Raw genomic sequence first — 17990 nt, forward strand, 5'->3', positions numbered from 1 at the left:
GGAAACGCCGAGGCTGCGCTGGGCCGCACTCTCTTCCGGTCGCGAGGAGCGCGACTGCGGCCCCTGGCGGCTGGAGGTTGCCTTGCCACGACTGAGGGTGTTGAGGGCTGGTCTAAGAGGAAAAGTGTCCCACAAGAGAGGGAGATTCGAAGAGATTAAATCCAATTAATAGGACTGTCGCACTTTGGGAGGCCGAAGCGGGGGTATCACCTGAGGTCAGGAGTTCAAGACCAGCCTGGCCAATAGGGTGAAACCCGCGTCTGTACTAAAAATACAAAAAATTAGCCGGATGTGGTGGCGGGCGCCTGTTATCCCAGCTACTCGGGAGGCTGAGGCAGGAGAATCGCTTGAACCCGGGAGGCGGAGGTTGCAGTAAGCCGAGATCGCACCACTACACTCCTGCCTGGGCGACAAGAGCGAAACTCCGTCGCGCGCGCGCACACACACACACACACACACACACACACTAGTACTGTCACCATCACGTTTCTGAATAGCAGGGCACCGTGAGTGCAGCACCTAATATAAATTCCTCACTGAACGAAAATAAGTTCTTAGAGAAGCCCAAAGGATTATGCTAATTCTGTTCCAACGCCAGGAACCTTAGCATTACTTAATGTACCTGAAGCAATTCACACAATGGGCCGGGCGCTGTGGCTCACGCCTGTAATTCCAGCACTTTGGGAGTCCGAGGCGGGCAGATAGCGAGGTCGAGAAATCAAGACCGTGCTGGCCAACATGGTGAAACCCTGTCTCTACTAAAAATACAAAAATTAGCTGGGCGTGGTGGCACACGCCTGTAGTCCCAGTTACTCGGGAGGCTGAGGCAGGAGAATCGCTTGAACCCAGGAGGCGGAGGTTGCGGTGAGCCGAGATCGCGCCACTGCACTCCAGCCTGGCAACAGAGCGAGACTCCGTCTCAAAAAATAATAAAAATAAAAAAATAAAATCACACAATGTAGCGGATTATTTTCACTTTAAGTTCCGATCTATAAGACAAACTTTTCAATCTTCATCTTTCACAACATCTCCTCAAATTTTATTTTTATTGTTTTTCTGAGACAGAGTCTCCTTCTGTCGCCCAGGCTGGAGTGCAGTAGCACGATCTTGGCTCACTGCAACCCTTGCCTCCCCGGTTCAAGCGATTCTCGTGCCTCAGCCTCTCCAGTAACTGAGATTACAGAGGGGAATCACCACGCCCCGCTAATTATTGTCTTTTTAGTAGAGACAGGGTTTCCCCATGTTGGCCAGGATGACCTGAACTCCTGACCTCAAGTGATCTGCCTCTCTAGGCCTCCCAAAGTGCAAAGTGCTAGGATTACAGGTGTGAACTTCATCAAAATTTAACACAAACACTCCCCTTTCCTCTTTCAGGTTTCAGGATGCCAAGCTCACCTGGCCTTTTTCCTTATCCCACTAACTACTCTTGTTTGTTTTGTTTTTAGACAAGGTCTATCGCTCTGTTGCCCAGGCTGGAGTGCAATGGCACAATCAGGGCTCACTGCAGCCTTGACCGATCCTCCTGGACTCAAGCGATCCTCCTGCCTCAGCCTTCTCAGTAGCTGGGACCACAAGTGCATGCCACCATGCCCAGCTAATATTTTATTTTTTATTTCGTAGAGAAGAGGTCTTACTATGTTGCCCAGGCTAGTATCCAACCCCTGGGCTCAAGAGATTCCACTGCCGTGGCCTCCCAAAGTGCTGGGTTTACAGGCCCAGAGCCTCCATGCCCAGCCTCTAACTACTCTTTCTAAATCTCCTTAGCTGGCTCCTCCTTCTCTATGGAGCCAATACATGTCAGAGTGCTTCCCGGCTTGCAGCTGTAGTCCCTTTATGTATACTTTTTCTTTTAACCTGGTAATCTCCTCCAAAACCATAACTTGAATTTATATCTCTAGTCCAGACTTCACCCCTGCTCAACAGAACTCTTAGATATTGTAAGACAGTACTTATCGGCCGGGCATGGTGGCTCACGCCTGTAATCTCAGCACTTTGAGAGGCCGAGATGAGCAGATCACGAGGTCAAGAGATTGAGACCATCCTGGTCAACATGGTGAAACCCCATCTCTACTAAAAATACAAAAATTAGCTGGGCATGGTGGCGCATGCCTGTAGTCCCAGCTACTCGGGAGACTGAGGCAGAAGAATTGCTCGAACCCGGGAGACGGAGGTTGCAGTGAGTGGAGATCGTGCCACTGCACTCCAGCCTGGCAAAAGAACAGGACTCAGTCTCAAAAAAAAGAAGAAGAAGAAAAAAGGACAATATTTATCAAAGTTTAATGTGTGTAGGACTCACCTGGGGAAACTTTATTATTTATTTATTTATTTATTTTTGAGACAAAGGTTCACTCTTGTTGCCCAAGCCGGAGTACAATTGCATGATCTCAGCTCACTGCAACCTCTGCCTCCTGGGTTAAAATGATTCTCCTGCCTAAGTTTCCCAAGTAGATGGAATTACAGGTACATGCCACTGCACCCGGCTAATTTTTTGTATTTTTAGTAGAAATGGGGTTTCACCATGTTAGCTAGGCTGGTCTTGAACTCATGACCTCAGATGATCCATCTGCCTTGGCCTCCCAAAGTGCTGGGATTTCGGGTTTGAGCCACCACGCCTGGCCTGGAAACTTTACAATGAAAATCTGATTCAGTTGTTGGGGGACTGAAATTCAGCATTTCTAAAAAGCCTTCAGCTGATGAAGCTGCCCCTACTCTATGCACATCAATTTGAGTAACAAGGCTAAAATGGATATTTGTGTGTTGCCCTCTCAACGTCGATCCCCTTGTCTTTCCAAATGTTCCTAATATTCTTCTGTTGATCCCTGTGGTCCTAAGAAAGCTGACTCTACCCTTTTAATAGTCCATTCCATTACTTGTTCACAGTAGGTTTGGGATCTAAGTTGATCCAGTCGGACCTTTGGAGGGAAAGTTCTTTTCTTTTGGTTATGAATGGAAACGGAGTAACCCCTGGAGCTGTTGGGAACTTCCGTACAACCAGGAGAAGAATCAATCTCAGGACATAGTGTTGTTTATTTCTTGCTTTCTTTGTTCCTTTAGACAGGATCTTGCTCTGTTGCCCAGGCTGGGGTGCAGTGGTGTGATCCTAGCTCACTGCAGCCTTAGGCTCCTGGGAATAAATTGATCCTCTCACCTCAGCCTCCCAAAATGCTGGGATTACAGGGAGCCACTGTGCCCAACCAAGGACAGAGTTTTTAAAAAACTAAAACCTGTGATGATATCAATGAGCCCCTAGATAATGAATAATGCCTGAATGTTGCTATTTAGAATTAAATAGCCAGCCCTGCAGTGCATGCTGACAGTCTCAGTTACTAGGGAGGCTGAGGCAGGAGAATCACTTGAACTCAGGAGTTCAAGGCCAACCTGGGCAACACAGCAAGACCCTTAAAAATGAAAAAAAAATTAAATAAAATTTAAAAATTCAGCTCCTTAGGCCGGGCATGGTGGCACACGCCTGTAATCCCAGCACTGTGGGAGGCCGAGGCAGGCGGATTATGAGGTCAAGAGATTGAGACAATCCTGGCCACCATGGTGAAACCCTGTCTCGCGCCTGTAGTCCCAGCTACTCGGGAGGCTGAGGCAGGAGAATGGCGGGAACCCGGGAGGCGGAGCTTGCAGTGAGCTGAGATCCGGCCACAGCACTCCAGCCTGGGCGACAGAGCGAGACTCCGTCTCAAAAAAAAAAAAAAGAAAAAAAAAAAAAAAAGAAACCCTGTCTCTACCAAAAATAAAAAAAATTACCCGGGCATGGTGGTGCATGCCTGTAGTCCCAGCTATTCGGGAGGCTGAGGCAGAAGAATTGCTGAAACTTGGGAGGTGGAGGTTGCAGTGAGCCGAGAGCATGCCTCTGCACTCCAGCCTGGGCGACAGAGCAAGACTCTATCTCAAAAAAAAAAAAAAAGAAAAAAAGAAAAAAATTCAGCTCCTCAATTTTGGTAATTATATTTCTTTTTTTTTTTTTCTTTTTTTTTGAGAAGGAGTCTCGCTCCATCACCCAGGCTGGAGTGCAGTGGCGCTATCTCAGCTCACCGCAACCTCCACCTCCCAGGTTCCAGCAATTCTCTGCCTCAGCCTCCCAAGTAGCTGGGATTACAGAGGCCTGCCACCTCACCTGGCTAATTTTTGTATTTTTAGTAGAGACGGTGTTTCACCACCTTGGACAGGCTGGTCTTGAACTCCTGACCTTGTGATCCACCCTCCTCGGCCTCCTCAAGTGCTGGGATTACAGGCGTGAGCCACCATGCCCGGCCTAGTAACTACATTTCAAATACTCATATGTGTCTATGGCTACCCTTTTGAACAATGCAGATATATGAATATTTCCATCATCACAGAAAGTGTGATTGGACAGTACTTTTTGAGGACCATATTTGTTTCCTTCTTAGAATTTAATTATTTATTTACTTATTTATGGTCAGATACAAGAATGTAAACTGAAAGCAGGGAATTATGTCTTTTCTGTTGACTGCAGCACCTCCAGCATCTAAAATAATGCCTTGTTAATATGCCCTCAATAAATATTTGTGAAATAACTGAATGCCTCAACTGGGCGCAGTAGCTCACACCTGTAATCCCAGCACTTAGGGAGGCTCAGGTGGGCGGATCACCTGAGGTCAGGAGTTTGAGACCAGCCTGGCCAACATGGTGAAACCCTGTCTCTAATAAAAATACAAAAATTAGCCGGGTGTGGTGGCAGGTGTCTGTAATCCCAGCTATTCAGGAGGCTGAGGCAGGAGAATGGCTTGAACCTGGGAGGCAGAGGTTGCAGTGAGCCAAGATCGTGCCACTGCACTCTAGCCAGGGCAACAATCTCAAAGAAAAAAAAAAAAATAATAATAATGATAACTGAATGCCTCCTCTATTAGGATGGATGCTCCATGAGGAAGGAGACCTGAGTGTATTGTTTTCTGTAGTATCCCCAGTACTGAGCATGGGGTACTCCTCCCTATTATCTTGAAGGCCCTTCCTACTTTGGGCTGATAAAAGAAAATAACTTGTATTTGACGAATCAGAGTTTTTAAACTTTATCAAGCCCAGAGAAACATTAAAATAAGACACATGTCTCATTCATCTATTGAAACTGTTTGTAGCCGGGCCTGGTGGCTCACACCTGTAATCCCAGCACTTTGGGAGGCCAAGATGGGTGGCTCCCTTGAGCTCAGAAGTCCAAGACCAGCCTGGATAATATGTTGAGACCTCATGTTTCTACTAAAAATCCGAAAAAATAAAATAAAATAACATAGCTGGGCATGGTGATGCACGCCTATTGTCCCAGCTACTCAGGAGGCTGAGGTGGGGAGAGGCTGCAGTGAGCTGAGATGTTGCCACTGCACTCCAACCTGGGCGACAGAGCCAGACCCTGTCACACACAAAACTGTTCGCTATTATTACAAGTAGCTATAAATTACCTACTAATGCCACACCAGACACTAAACCCCATACTCTGTAGCTTAACAATGCCTAGTCAATCACTATTTATTTCTGTAAGCCAATGATAATTCTTGAAAAACAACTTTCTATCAGCTCACTCCCTGTCCAGGTGTTTTGCCTTTAAAAACCTGCTTGTAACAAAGGCCAAAAGGAGCTCATATTCAAGTTTACTTGTGGCTGAGTCTTCTGGGCAGCTGTCCTCAATTTGGCTCAAGTAAACTCTTTAAATCACATTTTGTGCTTCAGCCTCTTCCTTTTAGATTGACAGGGGCCTGCCTACTTCTTAAGCTATCCCCTTTCCCCTCAATAGTATAATATTTGGGGCTGGGCGTGGTGGCTCACACCTGTAATCCCAGCCCTTTGGGAGGCTGAGGCAGACAGATCACGGGAGGTCAGGAGTTTGAGACCAGCCTGGACAACATGGTGAAACCCTGTCTCTACCAAAAACACAAAAAATTAGCTGCATGTGGTGGCGGGTGCCTGTAGTCCCAGCTACTCGGGAGGCTAAGGCAGAAGAATCGCTTGCACCCAGGAGGTGGAGGTTCCAGTGAGCCAAGATCGCACCACTGCACTCCAGCCTGGGTGACAGAGTGTAACTCCATCTCAAAAAAAAAAAAAAAAAGAAAAACAAAAATGGAGTTCTTGCAATTCATCAAGCTTACTCCCTCTCCAGCCTTTCGTACATGTAGTTCTCAATCTGGCTAATGCCTACTCATCGCCTCTCAAGTATGTGGGGCCAGCATTATTATTTGTATGGTAGTGACGTGTCTCCCAGATGGCAAATTGAAGTGTCATCGTCCGTTGATTTATCCTAAATTGCTATACTTTTTCTTTATTTTCTAGCTCAAACATTTTTTAGGATTTTTACTTTCGCATAGTATAAAACCATCAAGAGTCCTGAAATAAAGTCAACAAGAGTGGGGCAACAAATAATGCCTTAATTTCCTGCTAGCAGGAGGATTAATCTGAAAGTGAGATTGTCCTGTCCTCTGTGATTTGGCAGAGGTTTTATCTGTTGCAAGCATTTAGACTGGTCACGAGAAAGAAAAGGAACAAGGAAATGGGAAAATAATACATGGAGCAATGCAACCATTCCATTATCAGTTTTCAGAAGTAGATGTCCTACTGATAAGCAAAGGCAGAAAAGTATATACTGCAATTTAGAGTCAGCAAGGAAACAACCAATTTAAACAAGTCCGGGAAATTACATTCATGGTTTTGAGTTCAGCAGGAGAATGTGGCCTTGTAATTCTTGCTGTAGGGGGGTGTTAAAAAGACCTTCACCACTTATGTAACTATAATGTTGAGCACCATGATGTGTCATCTGGGTTATAGCATTTATTTCTAGCACTGGTACACAGCAAAGTTGAAACAAAGATCTCCCCAGGACCTTCTTGGGAGCTCTCAGGAATGGGGGCCGCTCTTTTCACTGAAACCAGTTGGCTGTGAACTTATGTAATTTCTGCTGAGTTGTCAGGAAAGCATATTTGAGAATGAAACTAATGCAGATGAAAGAAGAGCTGGGCATTGTAGAGTGTCCTGCTGACATCATCTGACATCCTCAAGTTTTAGGATGAGCTGAGGTCAGCTGCTCCATTGCTCCTGGTTATGGTAGCAATATATATTTTTCTTTTTTTTAATGTTGCTTACATGAGTTTGAGCTGGATTTCAGTCATTTTCTTTCTTTTTTTTTTTTTTTTTTTTTTTTTTGAGACGGAGTCTTGCTCTGTTGCCCAGGCTGGACTGCAGTGGCCGGATCTCAGCTCACTGCAAGCTCCGCCTCCCGGGTTTACGCCATTCTCCTGCCTCAGCCTCCCGAGCAGCTGGGACTACAGGCGCCCGCCACCTCGCCCGGCTAGATTTTTGTATTTTTTAGTAGAGACGGGGTTTCACCGTGTTAGCCAGGATGGTCTCGATCTCCTGACCTCGTGATCTGCCCGTCTCGGCCTCCCAAAGTGCTGGGATTACAGGCTTGAGCCACCGCGCCCGGCCCGATTTCAGTCATTTTCTAACTAAAGAGACCTGACTAGCATTTTGTTTGGATTATCAAACACTACTTTATCTTTCTAAGTTGAATGTCTTCCTACAATTATCTGAAAAAAATAATTTCTTGGTAGTCTCAGACCCTCTTTGAACTAAAACTTGTGATTCTTTCAATTGTGATCTATTATTCTCTACCAGTTCAATGCTAGGCTTCTCATTGACTAATCGTAAAACTTTTAACATTTAAAAGTATTTATTGGCTGGGCGCGGTGGCTCAAGCCTGTAATCCCAGCACTTTGGGAGGCCGAGATGGGCGGATTGTGAGGTCAGGAGATTGAGACCATCCTGGCTAACACGGTGAAACCCCATCTCTACTAAAAAATATAAAAAACTAGCTGGGTGAGGTGGCGGGCGCCTGTAGTCCCAGCTACTCGGGAGGCTGAGGCAGGAGAATGGTGTAAACCCGGGAGGCGGAGCTTGCAGTGAGCTGAGATCCGGCCACTGCACTCCAGCCCGGGCGACAGAGTGAGACTCCGTCTCAAAAAAAAAAAAGTATTTATTAATTCATTCATTAATAAAAATGCTTTTGATATAGACATAAGTAATAGTTATATTTCCAAATTACAACAGTTATATTTTTCTTTTTCTTTTTTTACAAATGTTTTAACTTTTAGGTTTGAGGGCCATGTGAAGGTTTGTTACACAGGTAAACACGTGTCATAGGGGTTTGTGGTACATATTACTTCTTTTTTTTTTTTTTGAGACGGAGTCTCGCTCTGTCACCCAGGCTGGAGTGCAGTGGCCGGGATCTCAGCTCACTGCAAGCTCCGCCTCCCGGGTTCACGCCATTCTCCTGCCTCAGCCTCCCGAGTAGCTGGGACTACAGGCGCCCGCCACCTCGCCCGGCTAGTTTTTTGTATTTTTTTTTAGTAGAGATGGGGTTTTCACCGGGATAGCCAGGATGGTCTCGATCTCCTGACCTTGTGATCCACCCGTCTCGGCCTCCCAAAGTGCTGGGATTACAGGCTTGAGCCACTGCGCCCGGCCTGTGGTACATATTATTTCATTACCCAGGTATTAAACCCAGTACCCAACAGTTATCTTTTTTGCTCCTCTCCCTCCTCCCACTCTTCCTCAAAAAACTTTAGTTTTTTTTTTTTTTTTTTTTTTGAGATGAAGTCTTTGCCCAAGCTGGAGTGCAAGTGGCACAATCTCGGCTTACTGCAACCTCTGCCTCCCGGGTTCAAGCCATTCTCCCTGCCTCAGCCTCCTGAGTAGCTGGGATTACAGGCAGGTGCTGCAACGCCTGGCTAATTTTTGCATTTTTAGTAGAGACGGGGTTTCATGATGTTGGTCACGCTTATCTCGAACTCCTGACTTCAGGTGATCTGGCAGCCTTGGCCTCCCAAAGTGCTGGGATTACAGGCGTGAGCCACCGTGCCCGGCCAACTTTAATTCTTTACTCTTTCCTGAAAGAGACTGTAATCTCAAAGATATTTAAATAATAATGGATTATTATTTAATCAGATTATTATTGTCTCAGTAGACAACCAAATTAAATGAACCAAATTCCAAAGCTCATAGATAGAACGCTCTAAAAGAAAACTACCGATAGAAGGAAAAGCAAACATAGTTCAGAGTAAGATTTAATCAATTACACTACAAATTGAGACTACTGTTATTCATGAATCAGAAGTGAAAAATATCTTTCAAAATGATAAAGAATAATGCTCAAGAAAGTTTATTTTTTTCCCGTGAATGCAAACTATTCTTTTCACAGAAACTGATTATATATATACAGTTTTAGAAAAGAAAATAAGGCCAGCATGGTGGCTCATGCCTGTAATCCCAGCACTTTGGGAGGCCGAGGAGGGTGGATCACCTGAGGTCAGGAGTTCCAGATCAGCCTGACCAACATGGTAGAACCCTGTCTCTACTAAAAATACAAAAAAATTAGCTGAGCATCATGGAGGGCACCTATAATCCCAGCTACTCTGGAGGCTGAGGCAGAATCGCTTGAACCAGGGAGACGGAGGTTGCAGTGAGCTGATATCACGCCACTTCACTCCTACCTGCGTGACAGAGCAAGACTCTGTCTCAAAAAAAAAAAAAAAAAAAAAAAAGAAAACAAAACATAGCATAAATTGCAGGCATGAATTACATACCGAAAATAAGTACCTACGATTTCTTTCTTTTCTTGTTTTTTTTTTTTTTTTTTTTTGAGACGGAGTCTCGCTCTGTCACCCAGGCTGGAGTGCAGTGGCCGGATCTCAGCTCACTGCAAGCTCCGCCTCCCGGGTTCACGCCATTCTCCTGCCTCAGCCTCCTGAGTAGCTGGGACTACAGGCGCCCGCCACCTCGCCCGGCTAGTTTTTTTTTTTTTTTTGTATTTTTTAGTAGAGACGGGGTTTCACCGGGTTAGCCAGGATGGTCTCGATCTCCTGACCTCGTGATCCGCCCGTCTCGGCCTCCCAAAGTGCTGGGATTACAGGCGTGAGCCACCGCGCCCGGCTCTTTTCTTGTTTTTTTAAGGCCACCTGCTGGGATCCGACACCAGGGTCAGCAGAGCACCAAGCTGCTATGGCCTAGGTCCCTGGCCGAAGGGCTATGATTTCATATGGTCTGATATTTGCACGAATTCCTATGCTCCTGATTGAGGCCAATATAGCACATAGAGTGGAATAGACTACTCAGAAGCACAGGCGTATTTTGTGAGAATTGACTGTTGTAAATATGGTTTCTTTGTATGCCAGAATTTGAATTACTAAAAACAAAGTAGTTTATCCAACCAAAAGAAGTCCCACCAGTTGTCTGCCAATCAGAAGATGAAGGGAAACATAGGTCAGGTCTCCTGATGAATAATCAGCTTTTAACCAGACCAGTAGTTTACTCCTGTTTTTTTTTTTCCCCCAATTTGAGTAGAGTAGCTAGAGAATCCCCCAATTCTCCCGAGTAGCTGGGATTACAGGCGCACGCCACTACCGCCCGGCTAATTTTTGTATTTCTAGTAGAGACGGGGTTTCACAATGTTGGTCAGGCTGGTCTCGAACTCCTGATCTCAAATGATCCACCCGCCTCTGCCTCCCAAAGTGCTGAGATTACAGGCGTGAACCACCGCGCCCGGCCCCACCCTCCTTCTTTACATTGGCTCATATGGAAGACCAAAGGCACTTGGATTGTACGTCGCAGACAGAAGCAGCCAAAACCTACATAGCAACCAGTTGCGACAAATTTCCAAGGTAAACCACGACCGCGGGGGGCCTCGGTGGTTTTTAGCTCAAAGCGATGACCCCAGGAAGGACAAGCGGCCGCCGCTAGGGGGCGCCGCCACTTCCCCGCCAGGCGACCACCCGCGGAGGCGCGCGCGCGAGGCCTCCCACCGCGCCTGCGCTGAGGATGGACACTAGCTCGCCTTTCCCCGACGCCCAGCCGTCCGGGCCGGGGTGAAAAACTGCGTGACACGCAGCGAGCGTGGCGGCCATCTTCGTCTTCTGGGCATGTCAGCTGAGCCGGTTAGGGCTGAAGAGGAGCGTTGCGCAAGCGCACCCAACTCAGTCACAGGTAACTCCCATCTGACGAGCGAGGCGTCGCCGTCGTCGCCGGAAGTTTGGTGTTTGCGCCGCGGGGAGGCGGCGGCCGCAGCAGTAGCAGCTGAGTGTCTCCTGATACCCGGATGTGAGGCGATCCGCTGGCTCTGGTCTGACCCTCCGCCAGGCGAAAGGAAGGTACGCGAGCGTCCCTGACGGTCCCCGCCGCCTGCGTCCTCACCACCCTTTTGCCAGCCTCTCCAGGGAGCGGACGGTTCTCCCTCTTCCTGTTCCACCCTCGGTGGCGTGTTGCCTCGCACGCCGCTTCCTACTGCTTCGGTCCCAGCTCTTCGCGCCCCTGAGAGGGAGGCGGGAGGCTCTGGGCTCCGAGACGCCGTCGCCTGAGGTAGGCAGCTAACCTGCTCGCGCGGCCGAGCACCACCTGCCGCTGCTTGCTGAGCGGTCGGAGTTCATAAGGGTGGTGACCGCGGACGGGGCAGGGTCGGAGTTCCTAGCACGGCCGCGAGGGCTCCGGGAGCCCCGAGGTGGCGTGCAGCCATTGCTAGCACCGGGGTGGCGCCGGCGCTGGTCCCGCAGGTAGCCCCGAGCCCCGTCTCCGCCCCCAGCGTCTTCTCTTCCCAGCGCTTCCCCCGAGCCAGTCGCTCGCTCTCCCCCGCCGCAACTCGCTGACCCGGCCTGAGCCTGGAGGCCTCTGCAGTCTGCGGGGTGCGATGTGGGGTCCTGGTTTTACAGCCTTGAGCTTGGAAGGGGAGCGGGCCCAAGGTCATAGAGTAACTTGGGCTGGAGATGGGGGTCTCGGCACAGGTAGGGCGGCTCTGTAGTAGAAATGAGTGCATTGAGGGCCGCAGTGAAGTTGATAGCGATGGAGAGAGGCGAGCCAAAGAGAATTGGGTCCTCGATTTTTATCACGGTTCGAGATTATTTTAATATGGGGGTTTATTTTGCACAGGCAGAATGGGATAGCAAGTCCAACAATTATAAGACTACCTCCTCTCCCTCCGCCTCTCAATGACGCGTCCGGGGATCCGGCGTGTACTGTATTTCCCGGGGCGATGGGGAAGCAGCAGGGACCGGGGAGAGGGGAAGAAGGAGCTCAAGCTTTGCGATTTGAGAAGTGCTATGAACCATCTTTTCTGTAATCTTAGCTGCAGTGAGATTCCTTTAAACAGGAATCGCAGCACACAGTATCTAAATATTATTGCAAAATGATATCTCAATAAATAACCTTCGCAGGAAACAAAAGCGCTACTTGGTGGCATAAGGTGTGGTTAGTCCCCCCGCCAACCTTTTTTTTTAAAAAACTGGATAAAACTTGGATTTCAGTTGAAAACATCCAGGTTGCGGTGAACTATGCTAGATGCATTTTGTCTTCCGATCTAGTCCTTAGTTTCTGCTTTACACAGGACACCAACACTAATAAAGTTTTAAGTTATTTTATTTTGAGACGGGGTCTCGCTCTGTCGCCCAGGCTGGATTGCAGTGGTGTAATCACGGCTCACTGCAGCCTTGACCTACCTCCCCGGCCTCAAGCAATCCTCACACCTCCGCCTCCCTGAGTGGCTGCGACTACAGGCGTGCGCCACTATGTTAGGCTAAGTTTTCTGTAGAGTCGGAGTTTCGCCATGTTGCCCAGACTGGTCTCGAACTCCTGGGCTCAAGTGATAACCTGGGCCTCCAGAAGTGCTGGGATTACAGGCCTGAGCCACTGTGCCTGGTGTGTGTGTGTGTTTTTTTTAATTGAAAAGCAAGAAATCTAATCAATGGAATTAGACATGGGAGTAGGATGAGAAGTGCTTTAAAAAGTGCTTAATTTGGAAGCCGCAAATTGAAGCGTAGGGCATGTGAGGAAATGAGGAAACTAGGACTGTAATAGAGCCACTTTTTCCCTTTTAGGCAGAATGCCGGATATGACTGTTGGGTCAGATGTGTGACTTTGGAAGCACAATTCCAAAATTTGTCCTGGCTTATGAGCTAGAACTCTTTTGTCATTGCTAACTGTGGAAAATATGCTATTGTTTCACCTTTCTCAATCAATATTATAATCCTGTAGTGAACAAGTAGTTTTTTTTTTTTTGAGATGGAGTCTCACTCTGTCGCCTGGGCTGGACGGCAGTAGTGAGATCTCGGCTCACTGCAATCTCCGCCTCCTGGGTTCAAGCGATTCTCCTGCCTCAGCCTCCCGAGTAGCTGGGATTACAGACAGGTGCCACCACGCCCGGCTAATTTTTTTTATTTTTAGTAGAGCTAGGGTTTCACCGTGTTGGCCAGGCTGGTCTCGAATTTCTGACCTCAGGTGATCCGCCCGCCTTGGCCTCCCAAAGTTCTGGGATTACAGGCGTGAGCCACCATGCCTGGCCAGGTAATTTTTTAAATGTCCGTCCCATACAAGGTGCTGGCATTTAAGTTGATGAATTGTGCTTCACAGAATAACTAAAAAAGTACCCTAATTAATGAATGCCATTAACTTCTTTTGCCAAATAGTCCTTTTTAGCTTGGTAATTTATTAGGCAGAGCTGATTGTATTTATTCTGTTAATGAAGGTGACCAGCGCTGCACAGTTCAGAATAATGGATTGTTTTTGTAATAGTTAAATACTTTTTCATGACTTTTTTTTTTTTGAGATGGAGTCTCACTCTGTTACCCAGGCTGGAGTGCAGTGGCGCGATCTCGGCTCACTGCAAGCTCCGCCTCCGGAGTTCACACCATTCTCCTGCCTCAGCCTCCCGAGTAGCTGGGACTACAGGCGCCCACAACCACGCCTGGCTAATTTTTTGTATTTTTTAATAGAGACGGGGTTTCACCGTGTTAGCCAGGATGGTCTCGATCTCCTGACCTTGTGATCCACCTGCCTCGGACTCCCAAAGTGCTGGGATTACAGGCGTGAGCCACCGCGCCGGCCTACTTTTTCATGACTTTTATTGGCAGATTTTTGTTCCACATAGAGTTCTTGGAATACCTTCTATTGAAGGTGATTAAAATTTAGGTACCAGAAACCAACTCCAGTAAAATTGTTACTGTAGATAATTAACTTAAGGACTGTATTACCCCTTTTGTAACCCTGACTTTCATATTTTTCTGTGGATCATTCAATGGAAATTCTTTGGTTCTGTTTTTTCTGTATAAGTTCTGTATTATAGCTGTATTATAATACTGTAGTTACTTGGCCGGGTGCGGTGGCTCATGCCTGTAATTCTAGCACTTTGGGAGGCCAAGGCGGGTGGATCACAAGGTCAGGAGTTCAAGACCAGCCTGACTGGCATGGTGAAACCCCACCTCTACTAAAAATACAAAAATTAGAAGGGCGTGGTGTCAGGGGCTTGTAATCCCAGTTACTAGGGAGGCCAAGGTAGGAGAATCATTTGAACCCGGGAAGTGAAGCTTGCAGTGAGCCAAGATTGCGCCACTGCACCCCACGCTGAGTGACAGAGCAAGACTCCGTCTCAGGAAAAAAAAAAAAATACTGTAGTTACTTTTGGCAAATAAGAGCATTCTGTTAACCCAGCCATCATGTCTTGTCTTTTCCTCAGGGGAAGGGGCGTATACATCTTGATTGCATTACAATGCTTAAAGGAAGACATATCCTATGCTCTCTTCAGCTTCCTTTAAACATTTGTGGCAGCGTATGTAAGATTCACACAAAAACTCAGAGGGTAAATTAAAAGGAGGTAATAAATACTACTTTAATGTAGTGATTCTCAAACATTTTGGTCTTAGGATCCCCTTAACACTTAAAAATTACGGGACTCCAAGTAGCTTTTGCTTATATGAGTTTATATCTATTGATAGTTACTGTATTAGGAATTAATTTCGTATATATTCATATGAAATAATTAAACTACAGCTTAATATAAATAACTTTTTTTTTTTTTTTTTTTTTGAGACGGAGTCTCGCTGTGTCGCCCAGGCTGGAGTGCAGTGGCCGGATCTCAGCTCACTGCAAGCTCCGCCCCCCGGGTTTACGCCATTCTCCTGCCTCAGCCTCCCGAGTAGCTGGGACTACAGGCGCCCGCCACCTTGCCCGGCTAGTTTTTTGTATTTTTTTTAGTAGAGACAGGGTTTCACCGTGTTAGCCAGGATGGTCTCGATCTCCTGACCTCGTGATCCGCCCGTCTCGGCCTCCCAAAGTGCTGGGATTACAGGCTTGAGCCACCGCGCCCGGCCTATAAATAACATTTTAATTTTAATTAACTTTTTTTTTTTTTTTTTAAGTAATGGGCTCACTGTGTTGCTTAGGCTAGCCTTGAGCTCTTGGGCTGAAGTGATCCTTTTGCCTCGGACTCCCAAATAGGTGGGACTACAGGTGTGCACACCCAGCTTAATATATTTAATAAATAACATTTTAATGAAAAACTATATTCCAAAATAATTTAGTGAAAGAATGGTGATGGTATTACATTTTTGTAAATCTCCTTAATGTTTGGCCTGATAGAACACAGCTGAATTCTCCTATCAATCTGTTGCTATATATGTTTCTGGTTGAAGTTTATGACCAGTATGTTGGATGGGTATTTAACTTTTTCAGATAGTTGTGATACTCTGATCCTGCAACAAAACTTAACAAGTGGTAATTTCTTAAAGGTTAGTTGCAATGTAGAATCTGAAACTGTCTACATGTGTTTTGACATTCTGCATTAGAATTCATTGGTCTGGGCCGGGCGCGGTGGCTCAAGCCTGTAATCCCAGCACTTTGGGAGGCCGAGGCGGGTGGATCACGAGGTCAGGAGATGGAGACCATCCTGGCTAACATGGTGAAACCCCGTCTCTACTAAAAATACAAAAAACTAGCCGGGCGTGGTGGCGGGCGCCTGTAGTCCCAGCTACTCGGAGGCTGAGGCAGGAGAATGGCGTGAACCCGGGAGGCGGAGCTTGCAGTGAGCCGAGATCCGGCCACTGCACTCCAGCCTGGGTGACACAGCGCGAGACTCCGTCTCAAAAAAAAAAAAAAAAAAAAAGAATTCATTGGTCTGTTTTGTACTTTTAATCTTTTACTATCGTGTGATTTTGATCTCAGAAATCCTGAGAGCCCCCATATCACATTTCAAGCACTACTGCTTTAAGATAAATAATTGAATGTTTAGAATTAATGTAGTTATTGCAACTGAAGGGGATAATGATAAGATGGAAATTGAGTTGGCAAGTAGTTAAGCGAAGCCAGGAGTAACTAAGTAAATTTTTAAAAACTTTTTTTTGAGTAGGAGTCTCGCTCTGTCGCCCAGGCTGCGCTATATCGGCTCACTGCAACCTCTGCCTCCAGGCTTAAAGCAATTCTCCTGCCTCAGTCTCCCGAGTAGCTGGGATTACAGGCACCTGCCATCATGCCCAGCTGGTTTTTTTATATTTTTGTAGAGATGGGGTTTTACCATGTTGGCCAAGCTAGTCTTGAACTCCTGACCTCAGGTGATCCCCCTGCCTCAGCCTCCCAAAGTGCCGGGATTACAGGCATGATCTACCATGCCTGGCCAATATTTTCTATCTTTTCATAAAAACATTTTCTCTGTAATATTATAGCTAATTATTAATATTACAATGAATACTTAAGCACTGGTGATATATCAGGAGCTTTTCTAAGAACTTTAAACATTTATGGCAGCATAGATAAGATTCTCACAGATAAAAACTCAGAGGGTAAATTAAAAGGAGGCATTAAGTATTACTTTAATGCAGTGCTTCTCAAACTTTTTGGTCTTAGGATCCCCTTATACTCTTAAAAATTTTGTAGGACTCCAAGTAGCTTTATATTAGGAAAGGTTTCTTTCCTTTTTTTTTTTTTTTCTTTGAAGAGATGGGATTTCACTGTGTTTCCCAGGCTGGTCTCAAATTCGTGGGCTCAAGTGATCAGCCCACATTGGCCTCCCAAAGTGCTGGGATTACAGGAATGAGCCACCACGCCTGGCCCAGGAAAGGTTCCTGTTGTGGCATTGTTGGAGAGGATTAAATTTAACTTACTTTTATCTCCTATAAATAGTACAGTCTTTGTGACAAGTATTATTTTATTTAGTTATTTATTTATTGATATGGAGTCTCGGTCTGTCGCCCAGGCTGGAGTGCAGTGATGCGATCTTGGCCCACTGCAAGCTCCGCCTCCCGGGTTCAGCCATTCGCCTGCCTCAGCCTCCTGAGGAGCTGGGGCTACAGGTACCTGCCACCACGCCTGGCTAATTTTTTGTATTTTTTGGTAGAGACTGGGTTTCACCGTGTTAGCCAGGATGGTCTCGATCTCCTGACCTCGTGATCCACCTGCCTTGGCCTCTGAAAGTGCTGGGATTACAGGAGTGAGCCACAGCGCCTGGCCAATTTTTTTTTTTGTGTGTGTGTGTGTATGTGTGTGGCAGTCTTGCTCTTTTGCCCAGGCTAGAGTGCTGTGGCCTGATCTCGGCTCACTGCAAGCTCCGCCTCCCTGGTTCAGCCATTCTCCTGCCTCAGCCTCCCGAATAGGTGGGGCTACAGGCGCCTGCCACCACGCCCGGCTAATTTTTGTATTTTTAGTAGAGATGGGGTTTTGCCATGTTGGCCAGGCTGGTCTCAAACTCCTGACCTCAAGTGATCTGTTATGTATTTTAGAATGTGAGAAATACTTGGGTTACCTTAAATAATAGTAGTTCATTGGGAGGATATGTAGAAATAAAGAAGAGAAGACTTTACAGAGCTAGATCTTGTGGAAGAAAAGAATAGGAATCACCAAACACTAGGCTTTGCTGAAGAACAATTCACCAGGTCTTACAGAAACCTGAATATATTTCGGGACTCAGAGGGTGGCTGAGAATAGTGCAGCTCTAGCAGTTGGCTTGCCTTCTTTTAATTCCTCAAGCAGCAGGTATCCTGTAATTCCTAATTTAGTTATTTGCTGTTATAGTAGTAGGTCTTAATCCAGGGTGATTTTGCCTCTGGGGAGACATTTTGCAGTCTAGAGATATTTCGATTGTGAGGAGTAGGGGAAGGGTTGCTACTGGCATCTAGTGGACGGAGGTGAGGGCTGCTGCTCCTCCATGCACTGGACAGCCCCCCACCCCCGCA

The 17990-nt window shown here is 46.7% G+C and overlaps 1 protein-coding gene across 6 annotated transcripts in view; it reads left to right on the forward strand.

Moving 5' to 3' along the window:
- Nucleotides 1-10815: 10815 nt before the first annotated feature.
- LOC105465547 (establishment of sister chromatid cohesion N-acetyltransferase 1) overlaps nt 10816-17990 on the forward strand; it is a 76348-nt gene continuing 69173 nt past the window's right edge. For 2 of the 6 annotated variants that reach the window (XM_071085569.1, XM_071085571.1), the window contains exon 1: nt 10820-11153. The gene's annotated coding sequence lies outside the window, so the exon portion shown is untranslated. Of the gene's footprint in view, nt 11362-17990 lie in introns of all 6 variants that reach the window. The other 4 variants (XR_011617043.1, XM_071085573.1, XM_071085572.1 and 1 more) reach the window with 4 other exon arrangements.

This window comes from Macaca nemestrina, chromosome 19 (genome assembly GCF_043159975.1).
Source record: "Macaca nemestrina isolate mMacNem1 chromosome 19, mMacNem.hap1, whole genome shotgun sequence".
Lineage (NCBI taxonomy): Eukaryota > Metazoa > Chordata > Mammalia > Primates > Cercopithecidae > Macaca > Macaca nemestrina.